The 15,139-nt window shown below is 39.5% G+C and overlaps 1 pseudogene; it reads left to right on the top strand.

Moving 5' to 3' along the window:
- The first annotated feature begins 1,108 nt into the window (after window positions 1-1,108).
- Window positions 1,109-3,106, top strand: LOC103890913 (proliferation-associated protein 2G4-like; annotated as a pseudogene).
- Window positions 3,107-15,139: the final 12,033 nt, after the last annotated feature.

The following is a 15,139-nucleotide window of genomic DNA, read 5'->3' as shown; positions in this document are numbered from 1 at the left end:
AGATGTTAAGCAAAATATTCCATAAATACTGTATCTACCCAAAGTAAGAGAATTAAAGCATTTGTGGAACTTTACTCATAGAAGATACTTGGTAAATATAGTTTGTTACTCTAAACTAATTAATATAATTCCCCACCTGAAACAATAAATGTAGCATGCAATATATTGTTCCCTGTTTGAGGAGAGATACTGCTGCTTATTGATACTTGCATTGTTCATACTACCCAATAAGTGATGATGGTTGAATGAATCAATGAATGAATGAGCATGAGAGAAAACCCATAAGAACTAACTTCCCATTCTAATCCCTAGACCCTCCCTGTTTCTCTTACTGAATGCCTTTCCAGATTATTGATACTTTGCATGAGCAATAAGGAAAAAGGAAGCAATCCGGATGGGAGCGTAGCTGTGGTCAGATGTCTCTGAAATGAACAAAGTATTTGCAGATGTTTCAACAAGTGGAGGGGTTGGGCTGAGTCTAGGTCACAGGAAACAACTTCCACACCTTGGGGCTACTACAATAAAGGTATCATCACTTACCAGCACAGGATTCTGTTGGAAGCTTGAAAAGGCACTCAGGGTTGGAATGCTACATGAATCCAGACTTGTCTCAGGAATGCCACAAGTGATCAGAACTAAGTATAGAAATAAATGTGGTTTGTAAAAATAGCAATAAGGATCATGGTTATCTGGGAATCAAATCCTTTAATCACTTTAGACAGAACTAATGAAACTAGAAGAAACCATCATTGATTGTGAGAGTCTCCTTCTAAATTAGTTGGCCTTTGGCTTTTGGAGAGCAAAGTTCAAATTCCAGTTCCTGTCTGACAGGAAAATAAGTCAGACACAAAGTAGATAGTCTTTTAGACTTCAAACTGAAACAGCAGGGCATAAAGGAGATCTGAGTCTTGAAGAACCTCTGCTTTCAGAGTTGCTGAGTTCAGTATTGCTAGTGCAGTATTTTTCATTGTGCCTTTTGAGGCTGTTCATTTTAGATTTATGATATTTGCCTTTGTTAGTAAATATGTTCAAATATAAATAAAAATTTTATATTTCCTAATGAAAAAAATTCTAAATTCTACTCTTTCGTGCATGCCCTGTTCTGAAGCATATTAACTTTCTAGCTGCATGGTGGATAATAGGGCCCATGTTTATAGATCCCAATTGTAAAGATAATAAGACACAAAGGCATCTTAAAAAGTGATCTGGGCAGCTTCTCATTCTCGCCTGCCTACCCGCTCGCTCCCTTGCTTGCTCGCGCTTTCCCTCGCCCTCTCCTCGAGGATCGTGGGGACTCTGACCACAGCCTGTGGCTGGGAAGGGAGACAGAGGCGGCGGCGGCTCAGGGGAAACGAGGCTGCAGTGGTGGTAGTAGGAAGATGTTGGGTAAGGATGAGCAGCAGGAGCAAACTATCGCTGAGGACCTGGTCGTGACCAAGTATAAGATGGAGGGCGACATCGCCAACAGGGGTACTTCGGTCCTTGGTGGAAGCATCTAGCTCAGGTGTACTGAGCCTGTGTGAGAAAGGTGATGCCATGATTATGGAAGAAACAGGGAAAATCTTCAAGAAAGAAAAGGAAATGAAGAAAGGTATTGCTTTTCCCACCAGCATTTCAGTAAATAACTGTGTATGTCACTTCTCCCCTTTGAAGAGCGACCAGGATTATATTCTCAAGGAAGGTGACTTGGTAAAAATTGAACTTGGGGTCCATGTGGATGGCTTCATCGCTAATGTAGCTCATACTTTTGTGGTTGATGTAGCTCAGGGGACCCAAGTAACAGGGAGGAAGGCAGATGTTATTAAGGCAGCCCACCTTTGTGCTGAAGCTACCCTACGCCTGGTCAAACCTGGAAATCAGAACACACAAGTGACACAAGCCTGGAACAAAGTTGCCCACTCATTTAACTGCACACCAATAGAAGGTATGCTGTCACACCAGTTGAAGCAGCATGTCATTGATGGAGAAAAAACCATTATCCAGAATCCCACAGACTAGCAGAAGAAGGACCATGAAAAAGCTGAATTTGACATACATGAAGTGTATGCTGTGGATGTTCTCGTCAGCTCAGAAGAGGGCAAGGCCAAGGATGCAGGACAGAGAACCACTATTTATAAATAAGACCCCTCTAAACAGTATGGACTGAAAATGAAAACTTCACGTGCCTTCTTCAGTGAGGTGGAAAGGCGTTTTGATGCCATGCCGTTTACTTTAAGAGCATTTGAAGATGAGAAGAAGGCTCAGATGGGTGTGGTGGAGTGCGCCAAACATGAACTGCTGCAACCATTTAATGTTCTCTATGAGAAGGAGGGTGAATTTGTTGCCCAGTTTAAATTTACAGTTCTGCTCATGCCCAGTGGCCCCATGCGGATAACCAGTGGTCCCTTCGAGCCTGACCTCTACAAGTCTGAGATGGAGGTCCAGGATGCAGAGCTAAAGGCCCTCCCCCAGAGTTCTACAAGTCGAAAAAACCCAGAAAAAGAAAAAAAAGAAGGCCTCCAAGACTGCAGAGAATGTTGCCAGTGGGGAAACATTAGAAGAAAATGAAGCTGGGGACTGAGGTGGGTCCCATCTCCCCAGCTTGCTGCTCCTGCCTCATCCCCCTCCCACCATACCCCAGACTCTGTGAAGCGCAGTTCTTCTCCACCTAGGACCACCAGCAGAGCGGGGGTCTCCCTGCCCCCACCCCAGTTCCCCAACCCACTCCCTTCCAACAACAACCAGCTCCAACTGACTCTGGTCTTGGGAGGCGAGGCTTCCCAACCACAGAAGACTACTTTAAATGAAAAAAAGAAATTGAATAATAAAGTCAAGAGTCAAAAAAAAAAAAGTGATCTGGATTAGACTAGACAAATTACTAGCTTTGTGCTCTGATACATTACCATTTGAATCCCTTTTCTAATCTCTGATATGGTAACAATTGGAAAATGGATTTGCTTTTTGGATCAATGGGCAAGAAAGGGATTGTTTTCTAAAGTAATTATCTGAATGCTTGGCAACATTGAATATAAATTTTCCCTAAAAACCCTAAACTTTTGAAGTGAAAAGACCATAGAGCAGCATACCTATGGACACATTACTCATAGAGACTAGCTTTTTATCTCCCCAAAATGAAAGGGTTTTTTTTTAAGTTTTAAGAAGTGAAAGAAAATGCTAACACTATCACTAAAATTGACCAGCATATTTGGGGGATAGCAAAAAAAATAGTTAACTTTAACATTATTGGAGAAGTATACACGTGTTGCTTTTCTACTTGAATTGCCCTTTCTGAATATTGGAATTCAATATACAAAAGTTAAATGTCAATGTTGGCAGTAAATCCTTTTGTCTTTTTTAAAAAACTAGAAAAATCGCAGAGGTCTATCAGACTCTCTGAGTTTCTCTATTATAAAATCATATCATTACAGCCATGAAGAAATTTAGATGACATGAAGATCAAATTTCTCATTTTATAGATGAAGAAACAAATTCAGACAGGATAATTAATTTATTTTTAAAATACTATTATTATTATTGCCAGTACTATGCAAGGCACTAGTATTAGTCTGAGGATTCAGCAGTGAACAGGACAAATGTGGTCTCTTGCCCTGAATCACCAAAAAGTTAATGGAGGAGCTGGAACCAGAAATGAGCCTCTAGATTTCAAACTAAAAGACTTCCATTAATCAAGTACTGACTCTATACCAGACCCTGAGTGTTTCACCTACATTAAGTCATATAACCTTCACTAATTTAGAGTAAGGTGGAACATGCCTTCCCACTCCTGATGTCTCCTCCTGTGTGTAGGGAGCTCTATTACCATAATAATCCTGGCTCCTCTCTGTTGCCTCATTTACTTTACCCAAGGGGAGAGTGACTTATCTGAGTTAGGAAAGAGTAACAGAGCATGAGTAATCCAGCCCCTTCCCTTCTCTTTTTTTTTTGGGTGATGGGGGACGGAGCTGTCTGAAGGGAATGTTTGTTCAGGTTTGCTCTTCCAGGCCCTAAGGAGAAGAGGAGCAGGAGTCCTCTTCAGATCTTGCGATAGGGTAGACAGGTCTCCTACTGGGGTTTAAAATTAGGAAGCCCACTTTCCCACAGGTATCAGTTCTCTCATCAATAAAATCTCAATGTGTGTTTGTGCAAGAGAGAAGCATTTCATAAAAATAAAACTAAGCAACTGGTACTATCATATTTGAACCACCTAAAACCGGCCATGTTCTATCCAGTATGTATGTGTGTGCCTCATATTCTGACCTCATCTGTCACAGCACCCAAGAAATGATGTCTTAAAATGATATTAATATAACCTTCTAAACTGCTTTGGTGCAATTTCCATAATTTCTAAAACTGTGAAGGTCAGCTGTCAGGCTTCCTGAGGGATAAAGTAGTGAAGTGAAAAGAACATGAGATTTGTAGAATCAAACCTAGATTTGACTCTACTCTGAATACATCTGTATAATTCTGAACCTCTGTTTTTACCTCTAAATAACAACATGGATTGCCTCACTGAGCTAACATGGTTAAGGCCCAAAGAAGATAATAGATGTGTGAGTGCCTTATAAACTATAAAGAACTTTGAAAATGTTAGCTGTTTTACAGGTTTAAAGGGCAATCCTGTAATAATAGTTCTTATATTTACTATAGATTTTAAGCTTCACTTTATACACAGATGGTTGAAGAGTTAGGCAGTTGATTGCTGCCTTGATGGTTTATTTAAACCATCATTTAAACCATTATTTAAAGGCTGAGAATCACTTTACCAACTGAGCTCTCCCCCCTTCCAACTTGTGTTACTTAATTTAAAACATAAAAGCTCCTCTTCCATTGCTGTCTACATTTCTACCATTAGTCTTTTGCATTAAGCAGTCCATTTCCCAGTGACCTCCTTTGAGTTCTGAGCAGGTTTGTAAAATATTTTCCTACTAGGAAGAAGCATCAGTACACTTAAGAATTGGTGTAGAGTTGGGGGAAGATAAAAAGAAGTTGGCAGCAAGTAAAGGGCACAGAAATGTCTGGGCTATGGGTCTCAACCAAAAGTACTGATAAGGAAATGGAGGAAGGATTAGAAGGTATCCAGGAGCAAGGGAACATCTTTTCAAAGTGGCACTTTTTTCATAAATTGTTTTAAGTCTTGCTCCCTCTGATGAATCTGCAATATTTCAACCTGAGAGTCAGGAGAAATGGATTCCAGTCCTGCCTTTGACCATCCAGCTGTGTGACCTTGGGTATGTAACTTGGCCTCTCTGAGTCTCAGTTTCCTTATCTATAAAATGAAATCTTAGGACAAATATTTTCTAAAGCCATTTCAGCCACAAATATTCTATAATTCTAGCGAAGATCCCATGATCTTTCATTCCCCTTTTAACATTTAAGTCTTATCTTCCCCTAGGGGAGAAAAATTATCTTAGAAATGTCTGAAGAAGTAGTAGTAGGAGGAGGAGGAGGAGGAAGAAGTGGGAGAGGAGGAGGAAGTGGGAGAGGAGGAGGAAGAGGAAGAGGAGGAGGAGTAGTGTGCACGCGTGTGTGTGTAGACAACAATGGTCATAACAAAGTTGTAGCAGAACATCATAGGCCAGAGAGAAGCATTTCATAAAAGTAAACAAGCAATTGTACACTGTCATAGTTGAACCATTTCTGCTTAGAAGTAAAAAACTCTCCCCAAAAGTTTTCCCAATTATAGTTGTATTTTGACGTGTTCTCAGTTCAGTTAAAATACTGTTGAACCCTCCAAATCATACTTGAATTATGATAGAATACATACGAGCATTTAAAGCAGGCCACTGCTCTAAAAGCATATAGGCTTCTTGACAATTGCTTTAAATCATAAGGAAACAAATGAATAAAATATGTGCTGTTGCACATATTTTAATCCTCAAATCAATACATTTTTCTCCTTAGTGTGGAGGACTGATTCTCTGTGTTGTGTCTGACGATAATTCTGTTCACTGCATAAGGAGGTTTAAACAACAGAAATAACAGAAAGAGGTCAACCACATATTTTGGAGTTCTTGGAGTGGAATTTTTTTTAATAAACACCAAAGCTACTAGAAAGCTTATGAGAGCATGCAAAAGACATGGGTGTGCCTTTGGTTCTAACAGATTTCCATGATAATACTGAATCAGTGGATCTCCTCTCCAAATGTTTCATTCTTAGTACCTTTTTTCACTTAATATATCTTGAAGGTCATTCCATTTAGTACAATTATTGTTTACATTTTTATAGATGTACCATAATTTAATCAGTTCCCTGTTGGTCAAAATTTAGGGATTTTTTTGGCCAACATTTTGTTAGTAAAACATGACTGCAATGAATAATTTTGACATATATCATTTTATGAGTGTGCAATTATATCTGGAGGATAAATTTCTAGACTTGGAATTACCTGGTCAAGGGTGTGTACATTTGTAGTTTTGGTAGAATAGCTGGAGATTCGTGTATTGCCACTTTCCCTCCGCACTCCCTAGCAGTTGAGAATTGTTGCAATATAATGACAGATATTACTGACAATGGGAGAGTATATTCCACATGTGAATCGTGTGGAGGCAGAAAAAATAGAATCCCTGGCCCCCCAGCGTCTTTTAGTCAGTATTTTTTATTCATCAAAGAGAGAATCTGCTTGACCAGGCTCGTCATGTCAAGCCCAGCCTCCTCAGGGTCTCCCAAAGTCACTAGCCCAGGCTTATTACCAACTTTGGTTATTACCACCTCAACTAAAGTCCAGTCTGGTGGCTCAGGGTCACCATGTGCCTAGAGCTGCCTCTCTAACAGGGGCTGTTGACTGAACAGGGTCTTATTGGAAGGAGCCTAGGACAGTCAAACACTTGGATTATCATATCTATAAGGGCAAATATAATCCCAGTTTTCGCAGGACAGTCCCCATTATGTGTGTTGCCTGATTACTAATAGTGCTCCCTTTCATACTCTTAAGTTTCCAGTTTGGACTATAATTTACTAATATTGCATAAGGTGGGTCAGTTCACACTGTGTTGTAAGGAGCCCTGGAGGTTTGTAAACGTGCCTAGGGAGAGACATTTAGAGGGGAAAAAGAAGCCAAGCAGGTGGGATTTGGGACACATTGTTACTGTCTAATGTGACTAAGAGAAGTTCAAGCTTACAATAAATGAACAGATTTCCACCTATTAGGAGTTAGATGGTTTTTAAACCTTTTAAGTCAGATTAGTTGTTTTCTCTCTACTGATTATACACAACACACACACACACACTCACACACTCTCTCTCTCACACACTCTCTCTCTCTCTCTCTATTGGGCATTGTTTTCCTACCAAAATAGAGAATTGAAAATCTATTGAGGTAGTAATCCCTTGACCTCAGCAGATACAATATCCACACTTACCACGTATTTGACAATTTAGATGGGGCTAGATCTTGAACTAATGGACCACTCATGGCTTTTAGCAAGAGCTTCCCTGGCAGCACTTTCACCTTATACAGTCAGACTAGAGTCTGGTCTAGGTGAGAGAATGGGCAAGAATGACATTTTGAGTTCAGTTCAGAGATGCTTTATTTTGATTTATTTACTTCCAAGGCCGCATGTAAGCAGTACAAAGGATAGACTTGAGGTAAGGCAGATGCAACTGTCCATTGCCTCCTTTGTTTTCCAGAGACATCATAAGTTTGATGGTCTTGGCAACTGGAGAGAATGAGATGTCTTGGAGGTCAGGGGAGCCCAGAAGTGTGGGCTTACTATCTTTCATACCTCCAGCCACATTAGCAACCAGGAACAACTTATGCTACCATATGAGGCAAAAAGGTTACTCAGCAAGCTGCTTCATTGAGGCTAATGTTCAGATTCCAGATCTTGAAAATGCTTGCTGTGCCTAGCCTGGTGCAATCTCTCCGTATCTACACCTGGGCAGCAGGGTGTAGTTTTCCACTTATTTTGCAGGCAGGCCTGCCCTTGGTCTACCACAAACATATTTAGCCTTTAAGTTCTCAAACACTTGGCCTTTTGAATTAACACAGGCTAAAGGACATCTGTGTTGATTCTGATTGTCTAACTCCTAGTGCCAGGCTTTCCATTTTGCTAATCACTTTGCCTCATCTCTTGCTAATTACTCCTGATTGCAAAAGCCTGGCTCTTCAATTGCTTCCTGATTCTCTTTGTCCTTCAAAACTATTTCTTCTGTGAAATAATTCATCCCTTACACACGTGCAACTGTCATCATTTTCTCTTCACTTAAAATGTTTATTCTCTCCACTTTTGTTTCCATCATAGGCATATGCATCCTCTTCAAACAGTCTTCATAAGTCTTCAAACAGTCTTAAGCCTTTCTACTTTCTGGACACAATGGAGTTAAGAGTGTTCATAAAGTACCCTGAGATCTATACACAATCATAGCAAACAGGATCAATGACTAAAATGACCACCAACCAATGGTAATGTCATTAGCCTATGCTGAGCAGGACAGATGAAATTTTCCTCTGAAGCATAGTTCTGTGGATACGTGGGGAAGTCCATTAGTTTAAGCTTCTTAAAAAGAGAGGAGCATCTTTTTTTTCTCCCTGTTTAACCTCTTTCTTCCGTTTCTCGATTTTTCAACTAAAGATGGCTTCAGATCATTTGTGGATTCCAAAGAAACTATTAATGGCTTGGATGACAGGGAAAAAATAAGTAGAATGGAATGAAATTGAAGATGACCTGCTATTTACATGAATGAGGAATTAATGTAAATAAAAAAACTTTTGTTTTAAACCACTAAAATATCAGGGTCACTTGTTATTGCAGCATAACTTAGCTTGACCTGACTGCTAATCCACCCATTAATTCCAGAAAGCAAAGGGAAAACAGCAATAGGGATGTTTGAGAGGAGAAAAAAAGTCAAGGAGATTGTGACAACATGAGAGAGGAGATTTAGCTGTCAATTAGACATCAAGAAAGCCTCCAAAGGATATAATACAGGCTCTGATAGGAAGATTAAGGACCAGAGGATCCAAATGGAACAAATCTGCACAATAACTTTCCTTCAGGAAATAGGAGGATAGTATTATGGACTAAGTGTTCCCCTCCCCAAATTTATATCTTGAAACCCTACTCCCCAGTGTGACAGTATTAGGAGGTGAGGCCTTTGGGAAGTAAAGATTACATGAGCTCATGATGTAAGAGCACTCATGAATGGGATTAGTGCCCTTATAAGGGCCATGAGAGAGCATGCTACTCTCTCCTCTTTGCCATGTGAGGATACAATGAGAAGTCAGCAGTCTACAGCCTAGAGTGACCTCACCAGAAGTCAACCATGTTAGCACCCTGATCTGGGATTTCCAGTCTCCAAAACTGTAAGGAATAAATTTGTACTGTTCATATGCCAGCTAGTCTATGGTATTTTTGTCAATAGAAGTCCATACAGACCAACACAGGGAGAAAAAGAATGAATTAAAGAAAAAAACTATCTTATTCTTAGTTGCCTGTAAAGTAGAAATGAAACAGTCTTTTGGGACTAGGACTATGAGAAACTCCCAGCCTTTTCTTTCTTCTGGGCCAAATTTGACCACCTAAGGTATGATTGAAAGCCCCAGATGAAATTCTTAAGATAGATCACACAAATCTCCATGACGAAGTGCCATTTCAAATGAGGCATGGAGGTTGTAATTCTGGTCAGGCTACTGTCTGGTCCCAATTTCTGTAGTTAATGCAACCTATGTAGAATGCAGGGGTCCCAGCTAGGGAAGCCAAGCCCTCAGATGGTGTACAACACAGGGAAAGGTGCTTTTTAGGGAAGTTTCTTACCTTTTTTATATACTTTATGTCAACTGTGTTTCTGATCTAGTTGATGTTGGAAGCCAGGAATTTTCTCTCTGGAGCTGAGAGACTCTATATTTAGAGGTGGGATTTCCCCATAGTTTGAGAATTTTGTATTCATTATTAACATTGTTGCCAATATGGATATAACTCCTGCCTGTGACAGGTACAGATTATGAGGTCAGTCACAGCAACTTCCTAGGTCTCTAAGATGCATTAGGGCAGTGATTCTGAAAGTGTGGTCCTTGGAGCATCAATATCACCTGGAAATTTGTTCCAGCTGCATCCAACACCTACTCAATGTAAAATTCTGTGAGTAGGGTCCAGCAATCTCAGCTTTAACAAACCCTCCAGGGGATTCTAATGCACACTTAAGTTTGAGAACCACTGCATTACGGGTATCTGTCTGAACAACAAACATGCATTCTTTCTTAAGGCAAGTCTTAATAGCCCAAGGCCAAGACTGGTACTGTTCTACATCCTCCTCAGTTGGCAGCAGGCCTCACTATCTTATAGTACATCTCAAAATGGAGGAGGCCATAGAAAGGGCTCAGTTCTTTTTATATTGCCGAATTGATCACCTTAACCAACTCCTCCTGGGCCAATCCAGCTCCAGCCTAAGTCAGCTTTGGGACCCATAGACAACATAACCTTCATTGCTCTTGTATCTCCCTCCATGTAATTTCCACATAAGACTGTTAAGAGGCCTCTGATGAAATCTACCCTGCGAAGCCACTGTTATCTCCATTTTATACACATGGAAACTGAGACATGGAGAATCTAGTAATTTGCCACAGTCATAAAGTTAGTAAGTGATGGAGTTGGGATTTAAATCCAGTAAGTCTAACTTTAGAATCCATTGGGAAATTGTTTGGAACATTCCCAGATGCACACTTTGAAAACGCTACTCTGAGAAATACTGTCTACATTGAGTTGACAGCAAATGTCAAAAGTACCCTGTAGTATCAACCTACTGTCATCAGTCATTTTGTTTTCCAAAATGAGGCAGTTGACCCAAACATTAATTAGTGAAGATATAATCTATTTTTTTTTTTTTTTTTTGAGACAGAGTCTCACTCTGTCACCCAGGCTGGAGTGCAATAGCTCAATCTCAGCTCACTGCAACCTTCACCTTCTGGGTTCAAGTGATACTCCTGCCTTAGCCACCCAAGTAGCTGGGATTACAGGAGGATTGCATCACCATGCCCAGCTAATTTTTGTATTGTTAGTAGAGGCAGCATTTCACCATGTTGGCCAGGCTGGTCTCAAACTCCTGACCTCAAAGAGGTCCCACCTGCCTTGGCCTCCCAAAGTGCTGGGATTACAGGCATGAGCTACTGAACCCAGCATGTCTGATTTCAAGATAGATATTTTATTTTTTTCTTAAACTGTTTGCCCTTCAAACCTAGGAGCAAGATGCCAACCTCCCCTGAAATTCAAGCTCTACTATACACATCTCCCTGGGATATCTAATAGACATCTCACATTGAACATGTTCAAACAGAATTCCTCATTCTTCACTCCCAACCTGTTCTTCCCTGGTCTTCCCTTCTCAGTAAACACACCATAGTAGTCAAGTCAAATCCTAACAGTCTTTTTAAAATTCCTTGCTTAACTCTTTCTCCTATATCTACTTCATCAGCAAGTCATGGTGATTCTACTTCCAAAATATATTCTGAATCTATCTGCTTTTTCCCATTTCTACTGCTGTCACCTCGTCTAAGCCACCATTCGGCTCTCAACTGTTCTTCCCATGTTTACTACCTGAAATGGTTTGGCTGTGTCCCCACCCAAATCTCATCTTGAATTGTAGCCCCCATAATCCCTACATGTCATGAGAAGGATGGGTGGGAGGTAATTGAGTAATGGGGGCAGGTTTTTCCCATGCCATTCTCCTGATAGTGAATAAGTCTCACGAGATCTGATAGTTTTATAAAGGGGAGTTCCCCTGCACATGCTGTCTTGCCTGCCACCATGTAAGATGTGCCTTTGCTCCTCCTTCACCTTCTGCCATGATTGTGAGGCCTCCCCAGCCATGTGGAACTGTGAGTCCATTTAATCTCTTTTTCTTTGTAAATTACCCAGTCTCAGGTATGTCTTTATTAGTAGCGTAAGAACAGACAAAAACAGACAAATACACTATCCTACCTCCTAAAATCCATTTTACACACATATTCTGAGTGAACTTTTAAAAATATACATTGACTTATATCTATCTCCTCTTTAAATCCTTCAGGAGCCCCCTCTTATTACATTTGGAATAAAACCCAAATGCCTTCCCTGACCCACAATGGCCTCACAGGATCCAACCCCTGACTATTCCTTGGCCTTACCTCCTCCACACTCACCCTTGCTTACCCCTCTTTAGCCACCTGACCTTCTTCTGCTCTTCAAACAGGACAAGCTCATTGCTACCTCAGGGTAGCAGTACTGCTTCCTCTTCCTGAAAATGTCTTTCCTGGGATTTTGGCTGATTGACCAACATATCGCCTTCAGTTCTCAGAGCAAATGTCGTTTCTTAAAAACCTAATCCCTAATCACCCTATTTAAAGTAGTGCATTCCCACCCCACCATAGTACCCACTTACTGCCTTCATAGTGAATGGGATCAGAGCTGCTTTGACACATTAACTATTTGATCTAAAGGTAACCGAGAGACAGCAGATGCAAAAGGCTCTCTGCCTTTTTTTTTTTTTTTTCCAGAAAAAATGTCTTCCTGATATTCCTGGTACCAGGAAGAAAAGAACATTCTTGTCACCAGAGATGAGGCATTGACACTAAGATGAGTGTGCACAAGGAATAAAATTTAAGAATGGCCCTTAAATTTTATTAGTTTCACCCATATATTTCCTAGTCATGTTCCCACAGTTTACCACCCCTATGAACCAAAACCCCTTTCCTTTGTCTAGTTTCTTCTCCACAATTTATTGCCCTTTGTTTAAATGGTATATAATCCCTGAGTCCAACTGCTTCTTTGGGATTTTCATGTCTGTCTCGTGAAGCTCCCATACCATGTAATACTATTAACATCAAATAAAATGTGTATGCTTTTCTTCAGTGAATTCACAGTTTTCAGGTACAGAAACTAAAAGAGTAGAGGAAAATTTTTTCCTCCCCTACAGTTGCACTTATCTATCAGAATTTATATTGCTTATACTTTTACTTACTCTTTTGTTTAATATCCTCCCCATGAAAATGTAAGCTCAATGAAAGTAAGAGGATTATTTTTCACCACTGTATCTATAGGCCTGGCATATAGTAAGTATTCAATAAATAGTTGTTAAATGATTGAATCTGCACAAAGGTGATATGATTTAAGCCCCAAGGAGGCTGAGATATCTGAGAGAGAGAATGTCAACAGAAGAGCCCCACTAACTGACCACTATTGATATAATCATTTTAGGTCCCAAATACAGGCCAAGGTGCCACATTACCTGAGCATCTACTAAATGCAATTGATCTTCTAAATGAATTGATCTTCTTGTTTAAAGAAAAGGAAGACAACTGTGAAGGTTTGAAGGAAGGCAAAGTGAACTACCAGAAAAAGGCATTGTGAATAGCACACAGCAAGAGTCTAAAAGTAGAACAAATATCAAAGAAATAAATTCAAAGAATAAAATCCTGATTTTAGAAAGCAGTTTTAACGTAGACTCCTCAGAGAAGAAAGGGGAAGGGGCTGGGGGGCAGAAATTAGATAGTAAGGCACAATATCTGTTCAGCAGTGGATTCAAATGGAAACTTCCACCAAATAATATATATGCATCTATTTGTTGGGGAGAAGAATAGTCAAAAGCATATTTTATTACATACAAAGTAAAAGAAAACAAGTGTGAAGCAGTGGCATTGCTAAGTTGACAGTGATAATAGCCCTCTAGTAATAGTGGGTTTACCCAGTTCCATCACAGCCTCTTACAGTCCATGATGGCCTCTTCAAGTTTCATGTGCTACCTGGCATTTCCCGTGAAAAGCCTACTGTGGTTGATCTGGTGTGCTGTTACTATGGTAAGAAATTAAAATGAATAGATATTTATAGTTTGTATAGTACCACAGTGATACTTCTCCCCTGCAATCAATAGTTTATTAGCCAGAAGTGTCTATCAAGTGTTTGTATAGCGATATATCAAAGCAGAAAACCAATTTTTTTAAAAACATGAACTTTTGAAAATGTAACAGATGTTACTCACACATGCTTTTATACAACAGAAGAACTTTTTAAAGAGACCTATAAATATAGAGGCTGTCTTAAATAATCATAATATAATTTTTTACCATTTATGTCTCATATTTTCCCACTTACGGCTAATATTATAAGAAATACATTTTTGTGATTCTTTTTGAGAATTAGTTTTTTTAAAAAGGAATCATAAGGGAAATTATAAATGGAAAATTATGCAAACATAAATTTGATGAGAAGTACTCACCTTGTCAAAATAGGCCTGTGATTTAAAAAAAGAAATGAATTTGAAGAGATTTTTAATTGCATCATCTTTCTGTATAATCCATTTCCACATCATTTGATGGCACTGATGTCAGTTTTTCATCAGTGTAGTGGCTGAGACACATTAGAATAAGACAGCCCTGGATTCATATTCCAGCTGTAACATGGCCTTCCTGGGTGGGTCACTTAATCTCTCTGAGCTAAGCTTTTTTCATCTATAAAATTGGGGTCATAGGATTATTGTTGTAAAGATAAAACGAGATAATGTATATAAAACATCTGGCATAAAGTAATGTGCAGTGCAGTCACAGTAATTATTTATTAAATTCATCAACAAATATTTATTCTGTGCCTTTGTTCTAGGTTCTGGGAATGTGCATCAGGGCTGCCTGTGGGATTATAAAGGTTGTACATGAAGCAAATCCACAGGCCACTGTTTTCAACAGTGCACCCTGGAGCTAGCAGGGCACAATCTAGAGGTCATATTTGTAGCCCTAACAGTGGAAAGTAGAATGGGTAAAGTTTATACTCTAATGAAGAAAATAACGTTTATTATTATGACTTCACACTATCAACACCCTAACATTCAATATAATAATAATTAGTGAATCAGTAAGTACTAATTAAGCACTTACCAAATATTCAATGATGAGGTAGGCAATGTGGAAGTTAGAGGGTGCCTTATTTCTGCAATTAAATAGTTTAAAATTAGGCAGTCAAGATACATGAAATGGAGACAAAATATATTTAAGTGCTAATTTGCATGATATAATTAGGTATAGGCAGACCTCACTTTTGCACAGGACATGAAAAAGACTGCAAGCAGAAGCCATGGGAAGTGATCTTAATAATCAGTGGGACATGATTATCCATGTCCCTGACAAATTTTTGAGAAAACATGAAAAACTCTCTTACAGTCATTACAAATGTGTAAAGAAATGAAAAAAAAGTAAAAATTAAC

Source organism: Pongo abelii, chromosome 2, assembly GCF_028885655.2.
Source record: "Pongo abelii isolate AG06213 chromosome 2, NHGRI_mPonAbe1-v2.0_pri, whole genome shotgun sequence".
Taxonomy (NCBI): Eukaryota; Metazoa; Chordata; class Mammalia; order Primates; family Hominidae; genus Pongo; species Pongo abelii.
The sequence above is the reverse complement of the archived record's forward strand: the minus strand, read 5'-3'. Positions and strand labels throughout refer to the sequence as shown.